Source organism: Asparagus officinalis, chromosome 5 (genome assembly GCF_001876935.1).
Source record: "Asparagus officinalis chromosome 5, Aspof.V1, whole genome shotgun sequence".
In the NCBI taxonomy this organism is placed as follows: Eukaryota; Viridiplantae; Streptophyta; class Magnoliopsida; order Asparagales; family Asparagaceae; genus Asparagus; species Asparagus officinalis.
Genome location: NC_033798.1, coordinates 98,263,304 through 98,271,134, shown reverse-complemented (window position 1 = coordinate 98,271,134; position 7,831 = coordinate 98,263,304). Strand labels below are relative to the sequence as shown.

At 42.2% G+C, this 7,831-nt stretch overlaps 1 pseudogene; it reads left to right on the top strand.

Moving 5' to 3' along the window:
• Positions 2,790-4,637, top strand: LOC109842228 (annotated as a pseudogene).

The following is a 7,831-nucleotide window of genomic DNA, read 5'->3' as shown; positions in this document are numbered from 1 at the left end:
TCATAGTATGGGATTCTATTATCATGTATATAGAGCCGATATATATACATATATATATAGGGAGAGGTTCTAATAAAAACCTAGAGAACTAAAAACCTATCCTAACCATCCAATCTATCTAATCCAATGGCCTATATTTCGATGGCAGAATTAAAAATATAGACAAATCTAATACACATCAGCTGTAAAAATTAATGTGAAAAGGGTAAAATTGGAATGATTTAATACAATGGTGGCTGGCAACATTGGAAACTGGAGATAATGAAAAACACATTTCTCTAAAAACGACCTTTCACTTCCCTATTTCATTCTCTTCCCCTGTGCTCCAGCTCACGCCAACGCTCCAGCTCACGCCGACGTCCCTCGACGAGCTCGCCGTCGAAGACCATCGACGAGCCCACGCCGACGCCGAAGCCCCTCGACGTCGTTCTCGACCAGCTTCGAGCCGGTCGAAGCCCCTCGACATCGTCGACGAAGCCCCTCGACCACCAAAGACCCTCGACGAGCTCGCTGATGCCGAAGCCCCCTCGACCAGCTAGCCGTCGCCGACGCCGAAGCCCCTCGCCCTCAAAACCTTCTCTTTTAAAAAAAAATTCCTGTCTTGTTTGTTAATTTATTTTTGTTCACGATGTTTTTAATTCTTTTTATTTTTTATTTTTGCAGACTTGCTATTGTTTGATAACGAGTTTTAGTCCAGTGAATCTGGATTCAATTAAGTAAATCTTGATTCACTCTAGTGAATCTGGATTCATTGGGGTGAATCGAGAGCCATATATAGTTAATATTTATTTAATTATTATTCATAAGTTGGAATTAAAATTTATTTAATTGTTGTTCATAAGTTGGTGGTCTTGTTGTGCTGTGTTACTGCTGCTGTGCTGTGAAACAATGAATACGAAGGGATGAAGTTTGTTGCCCTTATTTTATTGTTGTTCACCAGTGAATCTGGATTCATTGGTTGTTTGTTGCCCTTATTTTATGAAGAGACATGCATGTGAAACAATAAATACGAAGGGATGAAGTTTCTTTCGCATCAGTGACTATTTGAAGTGAAGTGAATCTCGATTCACTACTTTAGTGAATCTCGATTCATTATAGTGAATCTAGATTCATTATAGTGAATCGAGATTCATCCACTGTAGTGAATTAAAAATGGCAGAATTAAAAATAACAGAATTGAAAATAATACATATTAAATACTCCATTTCAATACATATTAAATACTCCATTTCAATTCCATTTAATAAATACATATTGAAAATGGCAGAATTAATTATCCAGTCAAACACTCTATTTCACGAAACACATTGTAATTAATTAGCAATTAATTAGCAATAATTCCCAAAAACGATAACGCTCGAGATGAAGAAAAACAACTGAAGTGAATCTCGATTACAATGAATCTCGATTCACTGGAGTGAATCCAGATTCACTCTAGTGAAAAAAGATTTTTTGGGGTTGCCAGAGCCGTGAAATCACATGGGGAAATGAAAAACTACAAACTAAATTGAGATTTATTCTAGATTGAATATTATAATGTTACATCTGTACAGATAAATCCAGATAGTGGGCAAACATAAATCAACTATTTTAGAGTTACAGATAAACAATATAAATCGATATTCAATAAAATTAATGTACAATGAATCTTAAGTGAAACAATGGATTCAATAGGATAGGTTCTCTTCATAGACTTCAGAAGACTTGCGTTTGCACGTGGATGGCATGGATGCACGGAGATTCACTACAGTGAATCACGATTCAATGATGTCAATCTAGATTCACTGAAGTAGATTCATTTCAGTGAATCGAGATTCAATAAAGTGAAATCAGATTCATCCCATCGTATTCATTGTTCCAATGTCTAGTCACATAGGTTTATCAACTCCCTGCAAAAAATAACTAAATCTGTGATTTCCAATTTAATTCAAGAGTGCATAAAACATGACAACAAAAGTTTTTGATTCAACAAACTTCCTAATATCAAGCTATAAAATTTTAAATCATGAAAAGATTTCACCTTTTACAGCAAAAAGTTACGATTTTTAAGGTAAAAAACAAACATCTCACATAACTAAATCTGGATTCACTGCAGTGAATCTAGATTCACTCATGCGTGTCTTCGTTTTTCAACTGGTTTCTTCAAAAAACATGAAACTTTTTAGACTAAAAGGTGAAAATTTTCACCTTTTTCAACAAAAATCTATGATCTTTAAGGTTAAAACTAAAACTTTTAGACGAAAATCAAACAAATTTCATAAACCTACCATTAAAACATCAAAATAATTTAACGATGATAAAGGTTGAAGACGATGGTTGAAGATGAAGGTTGAAGACGAAGGTTGAAGAAGACGAAGGTTGAAGAAGACCGTGGATAGGGAGATGTTGAAGACAGAGAGAGAGTTGCAGTGATTTTGGAGAGAGAGAGAGTTGCATGGGGAAATGGAGAACTCAACATGGAAGCATTAATTACCTCTCTTTAGTGGGCTGTTTATTTTACCTAATTACCCTTATGCAGCTTTAATCTCAGCCATTGGATGAATCTAGATCCAATGGGGAGGATTGGTTTTTAGTTTTTAGGATAGTGAGGTTTTTATTTGAACCTCTCCATATATATATATATATATATATATATATATATATATATATATATATATATATATATATATATATATATATATATATATATATATATATATATATATATATATATATATATATATATATATATATATATATATATATATATATATATATATATATATATATATATTATATAAAATATTTCTATCGGCAACCTTACCCACCTCCGCGTTCTTGATCTCAGCAACCTCAAGGAGCTCACTGGCCCCATCCCTTCTTCCCTCTCCCGCCTCACCAGCCTCACCGTTCTCCTCCTCGACACCAACAACCTCACCGGCCCTGTTCCTCCTGCTCTCGGCAACCTTGTTCGTCTTCGGAAGCTCTACCTCGGCCCCAACCAGCTCTCCGGCCCTATCCCTACTTCCATCTTCTCGCTCACTTCTTTAGTCGAACTGGGCCTGTCCGGTAACGGGCTCTCCGGTTCCATCCCCTCCTCAATCGGGCGGCTTAAAAGGCTGCAACGTCTTGATCTCAACACCAACAAACTCAGCGGCAGCATACCTTCCGATGTCGGGATGCTCACTCAGCTGACGTACCTCGACTTCTCGGCTAATCAGCTCTCTGGCAGCATCCCTAGCTCCATTGTCTCACCGGCCTCAACCTCTGCTATCTCAACCAAAACCAACTCTCCGGGAGCATCCCGTCTTCAATACGGGGCATGACCTCCCTCCAATTCTTCCGCTTGTCCGATAACAAGTTATCCGGAAGCTTACCAGACTCAATTGGTAGCATGCGCAGCCTCCAGCGCTTCTACCTGAGCGACAACCACATCTCAGGAGAGATCCCCAGTTCAATCGGACAGCTGGTCAACGCCACTGATTTCTACCTCGATAACAACCGCTTGTCCGGGAAAATCCCCACGGCCATTGGCCGCATGTCCAGCCTGCAGGCCCTAGACCTGTCCAGCAACCATCTGGACGGCCCCATCCCGGTCCAGATATCTCAGCTCACAAACCTCCAGGATCTCCACCTTTCATTCAACCCCGCACTTAACCTGCGCAGTCCGCCAAGATTTCTTGGCAAAATAAATCTCTTCCAGCTCGGCCTGGCTGACACCGGGCTCGTGGGCGTGCTCCCTCGCTGGCTCGCATCTACCTCCATCTCGACCCTTGACCTCTCTAGCAACAAACTCGACGGTAAGATGCCCACTTGGATCGGCAACATGACCAACCTCTCCAACTTAAATCTATCCAACAACGCGCTCGAATCAGCGATCCCAGAAGAGTTCATGAATTTGACTCTGCTCCTCACCGTGGATCTGCACGCCAACAAATTCACGGGCCCCATCAGACCGGTGCTAGCCAAAAAGACCAGCGATCCGCTAGGCCATTACGACTCCATAGACCTCTCGAAGAACATGTTCACCGGGGGCATCGACGGAGACATGGGAGGGCTGCCAGCAATGGACTCACTCACCGCATTCGATGTGTCTTACAATCCCTTATTAGGCGGGAAGATACCAAAGTCCATGGGCAACCTGCAAAACCTGGCAGTGGTGAGAATGGCCGGGGACGGGCTGACGGGTACGATACCTGCGGGAGTGCTGAACATACCGTCGCTTGCAGTGTTCGACGTGTCATATAACAGATTGCGTGGGATGATCCCGGCGCACAATGCGAGCCTTAGTGCTGGCGGATTCAAAGGGAACCCGGGGCTCTGCGGAGCTCCACTGCCACCCTGCAAGCGCTAGGACAGGATTCGATGGGGGCGGAGTCAACCATCTTTCTTTGACTCTTCATCCACTTTTGTCATATCTTTGTTTTATTTATGTATTTATTGATTGTAAAAGAGACTTGTTTTCAGTTTTAATCTTCGGGTGTCGGTGCACTGGACTACTTGAAGACCAGTCTAGTCAACACGAAGATGATGATGATAATAATAACAGTGTAATAGTTAATGTCTTCCCCTGGTCCCATTTCATATGGGTTCGCTCAGGGATCCTCGGTTTACGTGTGAGTTAAAATAAATAAATGAATAAATCATTTGATTATTTCTTCTTCTTTGTAAGTTTTTTTTTCTTTCCCATCAGGAATCCGGTTTTTTATGGATTCCTACCTATTCCATAAAAAAAATATTAAGATAAGTTTGTAGTTTCATGGAATTTTTTTTTTTTTTTTTTGCATTCTATGTTTGTTTCATTACATGAAAAAATAGAATCCAACTTTATAGAAACCCTCCAATTCCTAATCTCTAGTGTATATATATATAGGTATGCTTGGTACCAAGCACAAATCATAAAAAAAGGGTATGCTTGGTACCAAGCATAAATTTTATGATTGGTAGTGAGGTGTCATATTCTCATCCACTCATTCTAATTCCCAACTTCTCTCCAACCCATGTGAATGTGGGCCCCGATTTCAATGAGTGGAGGGGAATATGTCACCTCACTATCAAACACAAAAACTTATGTTTGACACGAAATATACTCATTTCCCCCTCTCTCTCTCTCTCGAGATATATATATATATATATATATATAGGTTTTTTATATTAATAAATGAGTGGCTAGGAAGTTTAGTGGACATCAACTTAAGTTGATAGGAGTCTTACTATATATATATATATGCTTTAACAAGAAAAACTTATATCCATATCCGCTAAAAAATAAATGCAGACACAAAATAGATAAGAGAAAATCTGGAAAAAAAAGTATAGTTCTTATGGTACAAGAAAGTTCACTAATATATGTAGGCGTATAAAAATACATATAGGTTCCTACACACAGCTCGGGACGGAATGCAGACGATAAGCGTCATCATCCAAATCAGGAAAGGATTATCTGGCCCAGTGAAAGCTAACGAATATACAAAGTGAGTCATTAGAGTGTACAAGTCACCGGAATAACGAAATACGCAATACAAGTTCGGAGAAATCAGAAAGTGTCGAACACCTCAAAGTGGACCGTAAAATGAAGAGGTATTTAGACCATGTTACGATTTGAATCTGAAAAAGTTCAAAACATTAAAGTTGTAGATCTCTTCATCAGCTTTTCAACGCATCTTGAACCAGCTTAATCGGAGGTCGTACGAAAGAGTTAAGGCCAAAATACCAAAGATGTCTCAAATCCGACCCGCGCTATAGTCCGACCCGCGCTACACTTCCGACCCGCTACAGTCTGACGTGCTACAGTTTCGACACGCTATAGTCTGACCCACTACAGTTCCGACCCGCTACAGTCCGACGCGCTACAGTTCCGACCCGCTACAGTCCGACGCGCTACAGTTCTGACCCGCTATAGTTTCGACCCACTACAGTTCCAACGCGCTACAGTTCCGACCCGCTATAGTTTCGACCCACGCTATAGTAATCCGACCCGCGCTACAGTGATCTGATCCGCACAAAGAAGTGAAATTTTGACTATGCTGTGATTTGAATCTGAAAAATCTCAAAATATAAAAATTGTAGATCTCTTCGTCAGCTTTCCAACGCATCTTGAATCAGTTTAATCGGAGGTCGTACGAAAGAGTTAAGATCAAAATACCGAAGATATCTCAAACTGACCCGCGCAGCGGCGGGTCGGATCGGTCCGACCCGCGCGGCGGCTACCGAAGATATCTCAAACTGACCCGCGCAGCGACGGGTCGGATCAGTCCGACCCGCGCCCACGCGGGTCACATCAGTCCGTCTCGCGCCCAGAACTGCCCGTAACCTCCAAAACGTGTTTTTAGGCTGTTTCGATCAGTTTCTTCAGTTCTAAAGGTTCCTAACTTCCTAGATATCATCTACAAACGTGGTTAGGCCGTTATTAACTAAAGATAAGGCCAAATCACTCATTCTGATCCAAAATCCCCCCAACCGAAGCCTATAAATACGGGCTCAGAGGCTCATTTCAAAGGGCGGATTAATTATTAAGAGGAGGAGGTGCTGCCGGATTAAGGAGTCAAAGGATCACGAATTTCAGCGAGGATTGACAGATCTTGGCGAATTCTTCGGCATAAAGAAGGAGAGTTCGAGAGATCCGACGCCCATTTCCCCCATTTCCTTAAGATCAGGCTTGGTCTTGATCTCGAGAAGAGCTACTGATTTCGCTTGGTCGATCTCAGCGCTTCAAATCAAATACTTCCTCGGCAAAGGCGAAGCTCTACCGAATTTTCAATAATCGGATCTAATCGACGGTCGTCCACGGATAAACCCTGGCACAGGCAAAGATCCCACGCAAGCAGAAGATCGATTAACGATCTCCCTGCGTTTGTTTGACGAAAGTTGTAATCTTTTATTTCTTTTATTGTGTAAGAGTCTTATAAAAAGACTATTTTTTTGTTTTCATTGTAATGACTGAAGTTATAATGAATACCGTAATAAATACATTAATTTTCGACGCAAACAAATTGACGACCACAGTGGGAGCCAACGGTCTCGCTGCCGAGGCCGTCGTGTCGCAACCGATGATTAAGATCCCGGTTGAAGAGGTGGTCGAATACGAGTTCGACCAACAGAAGTACGAAGAATACCTCTCGTCCTCCTCCTCCAGATCCTCCGCTGCTTGCAAGTACAGGAAGATCAACGCCCCCGTTGTTGCGGTAGCTGAACATTGCAATGCCCTTCCGGCCTCCAACGAGTCCGGATCTACATATCTGTACTCCTCCTCAATCAAGGAGTTGAGTACAGAAGGTGCGTCCACTTTATCGAAGAGAGCTTGCCAAAGGCAGAGTCAACGCATTGCGAGCCAACTCGTTAGGGATTTGGAATCAATTGACGGGATCCGTTACGAGGCGGATCTAAAAATTAGGCAATGCCAAACACCCCAATAGCGGACAAATGCCCTCTTCTCCAAATCACGAAAAAGTGAATGGGTACAAGTAAAAAAAACCGTTCAACTCTTGAAGAGCGGATCAAAAAGCGCCGTGCACTGCTTGCGCACGCGCGAATTCTTGTGCAAGAGGCCAAAAGGTTATAGAGGGAAGAAGTAAAAAAAAGCCACAAAAACTACACCAAGTTTGGAGGCCAAAGTCCAAGACGGCGGCCGAAAAGATTGAGAAAAGCGGGTCACTCAAATCCGACCCTCCAAATCGCGGGTCACTTGGATCCGACTCTCCAAATCGCGGGTCACTTGAATCCGACCCTCCACTTCGCGGGTCACTTGGATCCGACCCTCCACTTCGTGGGTCACTTGGATCCGACCCTCCAAATCACGGGTCACTTGGAGCCGACCCTCCACTTCGCGGGTTACTTGGATCCGACCCTCCAA